This window comes from Loxodonta africana, chromosome 2 (genome assembly GCF_030014295.1).
Source record: "Loxodonta africana isolate mLoxAfr1 chromosome 2, mLoxAfr1.hap2, whole genome shotgun sequence".
NCBI lineage: Eukaryota > Metazoa > Chordata > Mammalia > Proboscidea > Elephantidae > Loxodonta > Loxodonta africana.
The window spans coordinates 158,772,645-158,785,321 of record NC_087343.1 but is presented as its reverse complement, the minus strand read 5'-3'; the positions used below and the strand labels follow the sequence as shown (position 1 = coordinate 158,785,321).

The 12,677-nt window shown below is 38.6% G+C and overlaps 1 pseudogene; it reads left to right on the top strand.

Moving 5' to 3' along the window:
- The first annotated feature begins 10,983 nt into the window (after positions 1 to 10,983).
- On the top strand, positions 10,984 to 12,184 carry LOC135230430 (small ribosomal subunit protein uS8-like; annotated as a pseudogene).
- The last annotated feature ends 493 nt before the right edge of the window (positions 12,185 to 12,677 follow it).

Here is a 12,677-nt window from a genome sequence, read left to right as displayed (position 1 = left end):
CATCTAGTTGTGCCGGGTTCAGTCTGGTGGAGGCTGTGGTACTTGTGGTCCATTAGTCCTTTGGACTAATCTTTACCTTGTGTCTTTGGTTTTCTTCGTTCTTCCTTGCTCCGGATGGGGTGAGACCAGTGGAGCATCTTAGATGACTGCTCACACGCTTTTAAGTCCTCAGATGCTACCCAACAAAGTAAAGTGTAGAACATTTTCTTTTTTGATATTCAAATTACTTTTTTTTTTATTGTGCTTTAAGTGAAAGTTTACAAATCAGGTCAGTCTTTCACACAAAAATTTATGTACACCTTGCTATGTTCTCCTAGTTGCTCTTCCCCTAATGAGACAGCACACTCCTTCTTTCCACCCTGTATTCCCTGTGTTTGTTCAGCTAGCTACTGTCCCCTCTGCCTTCTCATCTCTCCTCCAGACAGGAGCTGCCCACATAGTTTCATGTGTCTACTTAAGCCAAGAAGCTCACTCCTCACCAGTATCATTTTCTGTCTTATAGTCCACTCTAATCCCTGTCTGAAGAGTTGTCTTTGGGAATGGTTCCTATCTTGGGCTAACAGAAGGCCTGGTGACCATGACCTCTGGGGTCCTTCTAGTCTCAGTCAGACCATTAAGCCTGGTCTTTTTATGAGAATTTGAGGTCTGCATCCCACTGTTCTCCTGCCCCATCAGGGTTTTTCTGCAGTGTTCCCTGTCAAGGCAGTCATCACTTGTAGCTGGGCACCATCTAGTTCTTCTGGTCTCAGGCTGGTGTAGTCTCTGATTTATGTGGCCCTTTCTGTCTCTTGGGCTCATAATTACCTTGTGTCTTTGGTGTTCTTCATTCTCCTTTGCTCCAGGTGGGTTGAGACCAATTGATGCGTCTTAGATGGCTGTTTGCTAGTGATGAAACTTTAAATAAAAAGACACAAGTAAGTTAAAAGCGAAGGGATGGAAAAATTACACCATGCTAAAATTAATAAAAATAAAGGTGAAATGGCTATATTAATATCAGACAAAGGGAATTGCAGAGTAAATAATATCACCAGGGGTAGTAAAGTTCATTTCATAATGACAATGTGGTTAATTCCTAAAAAGGACATAACAATTCCAATTTTTTTTCCCAGTCTGTAGGTAATCTTTTTATTCTTTTGGTGAAGTCTTTGGATGAGCATAAGTATTTGATTTTTAGGAGCTCCCAGTTACCTAGTTTCTCTTCTGATGTTTATGTGTTGTTAGTAATGCTTTGGAGAATGTTGAGTAAGAGTGGTGATAAAGAGCATCCTTGTCTGGTTCTCATTCTCAAGGGGAATGCTCTCCATTTAGGATGATGTTGGCTTTGTATAAATGCCCCTTATTATGCTGAGGAATTTTCCTTCTATTCCTATTTTGCTGAGACTTTTTATCATGAATGGGTGTTGGACTTTGTCAAATGCCTTTTCTGCATCAATTGATAAGATCATGTGGTTCTTGTGTTTTGTTTATTTAAATGATTGATTACATTAATTGTTTTTCTAATGTTGAACCATCCCTGCATACCTGGTATGAATCCCACTTGGTCATGGTGAATTATTTTTTTGATACTTTGTTGAATTCTATTGGCTAGAATTTTGTTGAGGATTGTTGCATCTAAGTTCATGAGAGATGTTGTTGTTGTTAGGTGCCATCAAGTCAGTTCCGACTCATAGAGACCCTATGCAAACAGAACGAAATACTGCCTGGTCCTGCACCATCCTTACAATCGTTATGCTTGAGCTCATTGTTGCAGCCACTGTGTCAATCCACCTCGTTGAGGGTCTTCCTTTTTTTCTGCTGACCCTGTACTCTGCCAAGCATGATGTCCTTCTCCAGGGACTGATCCCTCCTGACAACATGTCCAAAGTATGTAAGATGCAGTCCCGCCATCCTTGTCTCTAAGGAGCATTCTGGCCACACTTCTTCCAAGACAGATTTGTTCATTCTTTTGGCAGTCCATGGTATATTCAATATTCTTTGCCGATATCACAATTCAAAGGAATCAACTTTTCTTCGATCTTCCTTATTCAGTGTCCAGCTTTCACATGCATATGATGTGATTGAAAATACCATGGCTTGGTTCAGGCACACCTTAGTCTTCAGGGTGACATCTTTGCTCTTCAACACTTTAAAGAGGTCCTTTGCAGCAGATTTACCCAACACAATGAGTCTTTTGATTTCTTGACTGCTGCTTCCATGGCTGTTGATTATGAGAGATATAGGTCTGTAATTTTCTTTTTTTGTGGTGTCTTTACCTTTTTTTTTTTTTTTGGTGTCAAAGATATGCTGGCTCCGTACCTTTAGTAGTAGTGGTGTTAACTCTTCTCTGAAAGTTTGGTAGAATTCTCCAGTGAAGCTGTCAGGGCCGAAGCTTTTTTTTGTTGGGAGTTTTTTAAATTACTATTTCAGTCTCTTCTTTTGTTATGGGTTTACATAGTTGTTCTACCTCTCTTTGTGTTAGTTTAGGTAGGTAGTGTGTTTCTAGAAATTCGTCCATTTCTTCCAGGTTTTCATATTTGTTAGAGTATAATTTTTCATAGTAGTCTGATATGACTCTTTTGATTTCACTTGGGTCTGTTGTGATATCACCTAGCTCATTTCTTATTTGGATTATTTGCTTCCTCTCCTGTTTTTCTTTTGTCAGTTTGGCCAATGGTTTATTGATTTTTTAATTTTTTTCAAAGAACCAGCTTTTGGTCTTGGTAACTCTTTTAATTGTTTTTCTGTTTTCCATTTCATTTAATTCTGCTCTAATTTTTATTATTTGGTTTCTTCTGGTGCCTGAGGGTTTCTTTTGTTGCTCTCTTTCTATTTGTTCAAGTTGTAGGGATAATTCTTTGACTTTGGCCCTTTCTTCTTTTTGGATGTGTGTATATGTTGCAAATTGACCTCTGAGCACTGCCTTAGCTGTGTACCAAAGGTTCTGATAGAATGTGTTTTCATTCTTATTGGATGCTATGAATTTTTTTATTCCTTTCTTAATTTCTTGTATAACCCAGTTGTTTTTGAGCATGGTGTTGTTCAGTTTCCAAGTGTTTGATTTCTTTTCCCTGCTTTTTCTGTAATTAATTTCTACTTTTATGGCTTTATGGTTAGAGAAGATGCTTTGTAATATTTCATGTTTTGGATTCTGTTAAGGCTTTCTTTATGACCTAATGTGTGGTCTTTTCTTGAGAATGTTCCATGTGCTTTGGAAAAGAAAGTATACTTGGCTGCTGTTGGGTGGAGTGTAGAACATTTTCTTTATTAACTATGTTATGCCAATTGAGCTAGATGTTCTCTAAGACCATGGCCCCCTAGCTCTCAGTACAGTAATTTGGTCCCTCAGGGAGTTTGGATGTCTCTGTGGAGCTTCCGTGATCTTGCCTTTGTCAAGTTGTCCTGGCTTTTCCAGTAATGTGTACTGTTTTACCCTTCACCAAAGTTACTAATTACCTATTGTCTATTTAGTGTTTTCCCCTCCCCTCCCTCATAACCGTGAAAGATTGTTTCTTTTTGTGTGTAAATCTTTTCATTAGTTTTTATGGTATGGTCTCATACATTTATCCTTTTGTGACTGACTTGTTTTACTCAGCATAATGCCCTACAGAATCATCCATGATGTGAGGTGTTTTGCAGATTCTTCAGTAGTGTTCTTTATTGTTTCGTAGTACTCCATTGTGTGTATGTACCATAGTTTGTTTATTCATTCATCTGTTGATGGACACCTAGGTTGTTTCTATCTTTTTGCTATTGTGAACAATGCAGCAGCAAACATGGGTGTGCATATGTCTATTCATGTGATGGCTCTTATCTCTCTAGGATACATTCCTAGGAGTGGGATTGCTGGGTCATATGGCATTTCTATTTTTAGGCTTTTAAGAGTGCACTGTATAATTTTCCAAAATGGTTGTACCATTTTGCATTCCCATCAGCAGTGCATAAGAGTTCCAATCTCCTCACAGCCTCTCCAATATTTGTTATTTTCTGTTTTTTTTTTTTTTTTTTTTTGATTCATGCCAGCAATGTCGGAGTGAGATGGTATCTCACTGTTGTTTTGATTTGCATTTTTCTAATGGCTAGTCATTGTGAGCATTTCCTCATGTGTCTGTTAGCTGCATGAATTTCTTCTTTGGTGAAGTGTCTGTTCATATCCTTTGTCCATTATTTAATTGGATTATTTGCCTTTTTGATGTAGAGGTGTTGGATTTTCCCACAGATTTTAGACATTAGACCTTTGTTGGATTTGTCATAGCCAATTTTTTTTTCCCAGCCTGCAGTTTCTCTTTTTACTCTTTTTGTGAATTCTTTTGGTGAGCATAAGTATTTAATTTTTAGAAAGTCCCAGTTATCTAGCTTACCTTCTGGTGCTTGTGTGTTGTTAGTTATGGTTTGTGTCATGTTAATGCCATGAATTAGGGCCTCTAACATTGACCCTACTTTTTCTTCTGTAATCTTTATAGTTTTTGGTTTTTATTTAGTTCTTTGATCCATTTTGAATTAGTTTTTGTGTATGGTGTAAGGTATGGGTCCTCTTTTCTTTTTTTGCAGATGGACATCCAGTTCTGCCAGCACCATTTGTTGAAAAGACTGTCTTTTCACCATCTGATGGGGTTTGGGCCCTTGTTGAAGATCAGGTGATTGTAGGTGGGTGGATTTACATTTGAGTTCTCAATTCTGTTCCATTGATCAATGTGTCTGTCATTGTACCAGTACCAGGCTGTTCTGACTACCATTATGTTTAGTATATCTTATGTCTGCTCTAAGAGATCCTTACCTACCTCATCTTTATGAAGATTTTTGGCTATCTTTTCTTTTAGAAGTTTTATGTTGTAGTTTTTATGTTTAGGTCTATGGCCATTTTTGAGTAATTTTTCCCTATAGTATGTAGTAGCTGGAAACCCTGGTGGTGTAGTGGTTAAGTGCTACGGCCGCTAACCATAAGGGCTGGCAGTTCAAATCTGCCAGGCGCTCCTTGGAAACTCTACAGGGCAGTTCTACTTTGTCCTATAGGGTCGCTATGAGTTGGAATCGACTCGATGGCACTGGGTTTGGGTTTTTTTCTGGGTATGTAGTAGCTAATTGAGGTTAATTTTTTTTTTTTCATATGGATCTACAGTTGTTCCATCACTATTTGTTAAAAAGACAATTCTTGCCCCCATTGGTTTATTTTGACACTGTTGTAAAAAAAAAAATCAATTGACTATGTAGATATATGTGTATATATACATATGGATCTATTTCTGGACTCGCTATTCTATTTTGTTGATCTATGTCTGTACTTATTCTAATATGACATTGTTTTATTATGATAACTTTATAGCAATTCTTGAAGTAAAGTAGTATGAGTTTTTCAACAGATTTTTTTTTTCTAAAAGTATCTTGACTGTTCTAGGTCCTAGGCATTCTACATGAATTTTAGAATCATCGTATCTATTTCTGTAAAGAAGCTGGCTGGAATTTTAATTGGGATTTTGTTGAAACTATAGATCCAATTTGGAGGAGAGCTGATATCTTAATACTACCTTTGAATCATGTGCTTTCTGTTGTCCAATGTCTGTAAACACTTGTTTCATATATTTTGGTAGGTTTAGAAGAATTCCTGGGTGGTAAAAATGGTTAACATGCTTGGCTGATAACCAAAAGTCACCTCAGAAGAAAGACCTAGCAATCAATTTCTGAAAAATCAACCACTGAAAACTCAACGAAGCACAGTTCACCATGAGTTCGAGTTGACACCATGGGAGCTGGTTTTCGCTTAGTGTGGTACCTCATCATGGCCAGAGGGGAAGGCCAACAATTCTAATTTTAAACAGTTCCAAACACGCCACCGTCAGTGATTTTTCTCTAACTGAAATAAATGTTTGCCAGTTTTAGCTTTAGTACTCCTCCCCCACCTTTGGCATCGGGGAGTAGAAAAAACACCCAGAAAATCTAATTAGAGTAGACATTGAAAGTTCATCACTAAAGATGCAGGAAAAGCAAATGAAAGAGAATAAGGTCTAAAGACCAAAGTTTTAGTACTGGCTCCATTTCAAACTGGTATGGTCCTGCACAAGCTACTTAATTTCTTCCATATTTAAGTTCTCTATTAGAAAAACGGATCTAATCCCATTCTGTTTTTTTCAGCAGTGTTACTTTCAGTTCTCTGTAAAAGAATAAATGAATGTCAAAACACTGTAAACTCTAAGGTACTGAACATAACTAAGATTGTTTTGCCATTCTTTAATAAAATAAATTCCAGTCCTCTCAGACTACGCTTAATTTCTCTTCATGTCCCAAATTATCTGGATATTTGTCTTAAAGTTCTTTTATGACTATTTTTTTTTTAATTAGTTTGTAGTTAGTTTACAGTATGAGAAGAGGTCTTCTGAGCACTTAACTGGAAACACTCTCCAAAGCATTTGCCCTGTAGTGAAAATTTTCCTCTTTTTTATGGGATTATGCCTAAAAGGTAATATACTTTGGGCTTGTAGCAAACCAAGACAGCAATAGCAAGAAAACCGGTTTACTTTCATTTAGAGGGGAAAAGAATGATTTTAATTTTATAAGATTTTCCTTATTTGAAAATATTTTGCATGTTTTAAAGAATGTATAAAATTAAAGTTTTAAAAGATTATTGCTTATAAAAATAGTGTCCCAGTTGAATTTTTGATGGCAGAAATTGTTTTGGCTTTGGTCCTATCATCTCCAGGAGAACCGGACTCCAGGACTTTTCAGAAATGCTCACTCATGAATAAGAGCTAGCTTTGTTTTAGTAAATTAAAAAAAAAAAAAAAAAAAAAAAGTTGAATCTACAGATACTCAGCTTTCCCCACCTTCAAATTCTAGCTTCTTCTTGGCCTCAGTTACCTTATCTACAAAATGGGCTAATATGAGTACCAGTCTCACAGAGTTGATCTGGGGCTCAATGAGCTAAAAAATGTAAAGCACTTAGGACAGTGTCTGCTGTGTGGTAGTGAATTGCCATCAAGTTGATTCCCACTCATGGTGACCCCATGTGTTGTAGAGTAGAACTGGGCATCATAGGGTTTTCAATGGCTGATTTTGCAGAAGTAGATTGTCAGGCCTGTCTTCTGATGTGCCTCTGAGTGGGTTCAAACTGCCAGCCTTTTGGTTAGTAGTTAAGCATTTAACTGTTTGTGCCACTCCTGGCATGTGGTAAGTCCTCCATAAATGGTAGCTTTATAGTAAGCACCCAATAAACGTTATTACCAAAAGTCTCTCTTTGTCTTTCTTGGTCTATTCTTTTAGTATATGTGATATATTTATTATTTGACAAGAGTTATTCAAGTGTTTGAACTGGCTGGACAGGAATGCCAATACTCCCAAGTCAGTTTTACTTCAGAGCCAAGGAACTTCTGTAAATCATCACTGGAAACTCAAACACATCAGTTGCTTGGAAAATAGGTAAGTTATTGCGATTTACGATTTGGACCCTGGATCTTCGAATTGAAAGCTCCCTCTTTAAAAAAAAAAAAATAAAATTTTTTTTTTTTTTTTTCCAGCTTCTTTGTAAGTGGGAAAATAGAAATGCATGTGCATTTTTGGATGAGTCTTTTTCACCAGACCTTGGGCTGAGTCTGTGAAAAGAGAAGGCCAGGGTCTAGAGTGGGCCCCTAACACCTTATACATACACCCAGCAAGTCATAATTCTGAGTTGTAATTGCTTGCTTTTTAGGTCCTACTTAACTGCTAATTCTTTGTGGAAAGAGTAGGTTTGAGTCCTTAGCCCCTAGCAGTGGTTAAGCACTTCTCTGCTAACGGAAAGGTTGGTGGTTAGAATCCACCAGTAACTCCATAGGAGAAAGATGTGGAAGTCTGTGTTCCTAAAGATTATAGCCTTGTAAACCCTATGGAGCAGTTCTACTCTGTCCTGTGGGGTCACCATGATCAGAATCAACTCATTGGTGATGGGTTATTCAATCCCATGCTTTGTTGTAGAACCAAGTCCTTCAGTGTTTTGCGTGTGCTTTAGAGTCTTTGCTCCAAGGAGAGAGATGAGATCCATAGAGACCTAAGGAGAAGGAACATAATTTCATTATCTCTGTAATTTTCTTGGAAACTTCTACCCTCACCCTGTTTTGGCTTGAATTGTATCTTCCAAAAAGATATGCTGAAGTCCTAACTCCTAGTACCTGGGAAATGACCTAGTTTTTAAAATGTTATCAGTTAACATGAGGCCATATTGGTGTAGGGTAGTTCTTAATCCAACCTGAATGATCCTTGTAAAAGAAGGAGACAGAGGGACTGACAGAGAAAGGATGGCCATCTATAAGCCAAGAAATGCATGGGGCTAGCAGAAGCTGGGACAGACAAGAAAGGACTTTCCCCTATGACTTTGGAGGAAGCATGGTCTGGCTAACATGTTAACCTGGACTTATAGCCTTCAGAACCCTGAAGCAATAAAATTTCTATTCTTATATGTCACTCAGTGTCATGAATTGAATTGTGTCCTCCAAAGACACGTGTATCAATTTGGCTGGGCCATGATTCCTAGTATTGTGAGATTGTCCACCATCTTGTCTTCTGATATCATTTTCCTATGTGTTGTAAATTCTACCTCTATGATGTTAATGATGTGGGATAGGCAGCAGTTATGTTAATGAGGCAGGAATCAATCTACAAGATTGGATTGTGTCTTAAGCCAATCTCTTTTGAGATATAAAAGAGAGAAGTGAGAAGAGAGACAGGGGGATTTAATACCACCAAGAAAGTAGCACCAGAAGCAGAGGGCGTCCTTTGGACCCAGGGTTCCTGCATGGAGAAGCTCCTCCTCCATTGAAATATTGATGAGAAGGACCTTCCTTCAGGGCCAAAAGGGAGAGAAAGCCTTTCCCTGGAGCTGACATCCTGAATTTGACTCCTGGTCTATTAGAATGTGAGAAAATATTTTTTTCTTTGTTAAAGCCATCCACTTGTGGTATTTCTATTATAACAGCACTAGATAACTAAGACACCCAGTTTGGGGTATTTCGTTATATCAGCCCTAGACCACAAATTCACTCCTCTTTCTATATCTATTCTTCACATAGCAGCCAGGGTAATCTTTTAAAAATACAAGTCTGATCATACATTTTCCCTTCTTAAAACTCTTTAATGACTTCCCATTGGACCTGGAGCCAAATCCACACATCCATGGCATCTATGGCCTTCAGACTTTAACCTCTGCCAACCTTCCAGTTGTATTTAAATTCGCTTTGCCCCTCATTCCCTGTGCTTTAACCACTCTTCGCTTTCTTTCAGGTCCTCAACACATGCCCTTTCCAACCTTAAACCTTTTGCACGTATTTTTTCCTCTGCTGGTACTCTCTTATCTACTGGTTTTCACATGCCTTGATCTGTCTTGTTTTCAGATTCTCCCTAAGAACTACTTTAAAGGATACCAAAACCAATTGTTGAGTTGATTTCTACTCACAGATACCCCATGTGTGTCAGATTAGAAATACGTTACATAGAATTTTCAGTGGCTGAGTTTTTGGGAGTAGGTCACCAGGCCTGTCTTCAGAGGTAACTCTGGGTGGACTTGAACCACCACTCTTTTGATTAGCAGCTGAATTTATTAACTATTTGCACCACCCAGAGACTCCTCTAAAGGATAAACCTTCTTTTAACTGGTATCTCAACACCTGGTTTGTTTTTTTTTTTGGACTTATCACTATTTGTAATTACGCATTTATTAATGAGCTCTTTTTGGTTTATTTTATTGCTAACAGTACATAAGTTTTACTAAGTGTGGGTGATGTTTGTCTGACTATTATATTTCAAGTGCCAAGCACAGTGCTTGTTCCTAGTAAATATTTATTAAAATAATTATGCATTGGTTGAAAATCTTCAGATTTAATCTGCATCCTTTTTCTTCTCTTACTGGATTGGGAGATGGGCATTTAGAGGTGGCATAACACTATCATAAAAATGTTTCAGGGGATGTGATTATCTGCATGGACTCGCTATATTGAATGGGCTTCCCATTTTGTTTTAGCCAGGAGAGCATTGTATCTGCCCGGAAGGAATGCAACCATTCAAAAAAGAAGCTATAAAGAGGTAAGTTAGCCAGATTTTCATTGTGGAGAACTGAAGCCCTATTTCTGTGGGCCTCTGATAATTTCTTATGTGCGTGGAAAGGGAAGCCCAGTAACCAACTACAAAGTATTTGTGTAATGAAGTATAACCCACGAAGTGAGTGCTTACAAGTGGCTTGTAGAAGGGTAAGAACACTTAGCACCGTTCCGAGATAAAGTTTTTGATACTATGGACATTTTTGGCTACTTTCAAATCATTACAGTAACTCATAATAAAGGCCCAGAAGTTATTAATATTTATTCAAAGTGGAAAAATACAAGCAGAGAAATTAGGAAAAAAAACCTCTCCTCAGTAGTCTTCAAACCCTAATAGGATCTGCACTCAAACAAACAAACTAACAAAATCAAAATAGCTCTTTCTAGAAGAACACATACTTTTGTGGTTATGAAGGGGAGAGGGAGGGAGGGAGGGAGAGGGTTTTTTATTGATTAATCAGTAGATAAGAACTGCTTTGGGTGAAGGGAAAGACAACACTCAATACATGGAAGGTCAGCTCAATTGGACTGGACCAAAAGCAAAGAAGTTTCCGGGATAAAATGAATGCTTCAAAGGTCAGCGGAGCAGGGGCGAGGGTCTGGGGAACATGGTTTGAGGTGACTTCTAAGTCAATTGGCAAAATAATTCTATTATGAAAACATTCTGCATCCCACTTTGAAATGTGGCGTCTGGGGTCTTAAATGCTAACAAGCGGCCATCTAAGACTCATCAATTGGTCTCAACCCACCTGGAGCAAAGGAAAATGAAGAACACCAAGGTCACACGACAACTAAGAGCCCAAGAGACAGAAAGGGCCACATGAACCAGAGACCTACATCATCCTGAGACCAGAAGAACTAGTTGGTGCCCGGCCACAATCGATGACTGCCCTGACAGGGAGCACAACAGAGAACTCCTGAGGGAGCAGGAGATCAGTGGGATGCAGACCCCAAATTCTCATAAAAAGACCAGACTTAATGGTCTGACTGAGACTGGAGGAATCCCGGCGGCCATGCTCCCCAGACCTTCTGTTGGCACAGGACAGGAACCATCCCCGAAGACAACTCATCAGACATGAAAGGGACTGGTCAGCGGGGGGGAGAGAGATGCTGATGAAGAGTGAGCTAATTAAATCAGGTGGACACTTGAGAGTGTGTTGGCAACTCTTGTCTGGAGGGGGGATGGGAGGATAGAGAGAGAGGGAAGCTGGCAAAATTGTCACGAAAGGAGAGACTGAAAGGGCTGACTCAATAGGGGGAGAGCAAGTGGGAGTAGGGAGTAAGATGTATGTAAGCTTATATGTGACAGACTGATTGGATTTGTAAACGTTCACTTGAAGCTTAATTAAAGTTAATTAAAAAAAATAGCTCTTTCTGATACTTTTCTGTGCTGCCATAATGGTGCACATGTACAGCCTGGCTGGTGATCTTAAGAGCATCAATAATGCTGAGAAGAGAGGCAAATGCCAGGTTCTTATCAGGTGGTGTTCCAAAGTCATCATTCAGTTTCTAACTGTGATGATGAAGCATGGTTACATTGGCAATTTGAAATCATTGATGGCCACAGAGCTGGGAAAATTATTGTAAGCCTCACAGGCAGGTTAAACAAATATGGAGTGATCAGCCCTAGATTTGATGTGCAACTCAAAGATCTAGAAGAGTGACAGAATAACCTGCTCCTGACCCATCAGTTTGGTTGTGTTGTACTGACGACCTCAGCTGACATCATGGACCATGAGGAAGCAAGGTGAAAATACACAGGAGGAAAAATCCTGGGATTCTTTTTTCTAGGCATGCAATACACACATATAAATAAAATGGCTCAATGTAAAAAAAAAAATTGATGATAGCAAATCTCAACCTGAGTGTACATCTCCTGTTGAAAATGTAAAATCATGGTGCATTCTCCAACTTGAATTGGGCTGCCTGTGTCTCATGTCTTTATTACATAGGGTGATGCCTTCTAGATTGCATTTCTGTGTTTTAATTTACTTGCATTAGGAAAGGATGGCAGCACAAACCATCTCATGCCACAGAGAGCTCTTCTCAGCACAGAAGCAGTTTTGTATTTCTCCCCTTCAGACAAAAATTGGCAAATTACAGAATCTGAAAAACTTAGTTTTACCAAGGGGACAATTGCAAAGGTTTGATGAGTTTCAATCAATATCCAAATCTCAGTGCTTTCCCTTTCCTATTATGTCCAATGCAACAGAAGATGGTCCTTACAAACAAGTGAAGAGGGAACTAAAGCAGTTTAAGGGCTCTGTCAGTGGAATATCAAAATGTCTTTCTGTTCTCAAGCTGCTATTGTTAGGGGGAGATAAAAATTGTCTGAGCCCAGTATTTACATAGCACAAGCTGTGTCCTAAAATTTATTGGGACATATGTCTAGAGTCTGTCAGAACGTGGAACAGTCGATTTCAATTGGTTTCTATAACATATGCAGATACCCAAGAACAAGTTTAAAGGGAAAGTGGTATCTAAACTGGATTTTCTATAAATGGAACTCATGTTGCCTAGAAAACTCTGAATTCTCGTTAATGTGGAACTTCTCTTCCCCTTTAGTAACTTTGAAAATTAAAGTCTATATATGCAAGAGAATTTGAATGATTTTCTTAAATTAGCTAGTCACTGATAGGTCTC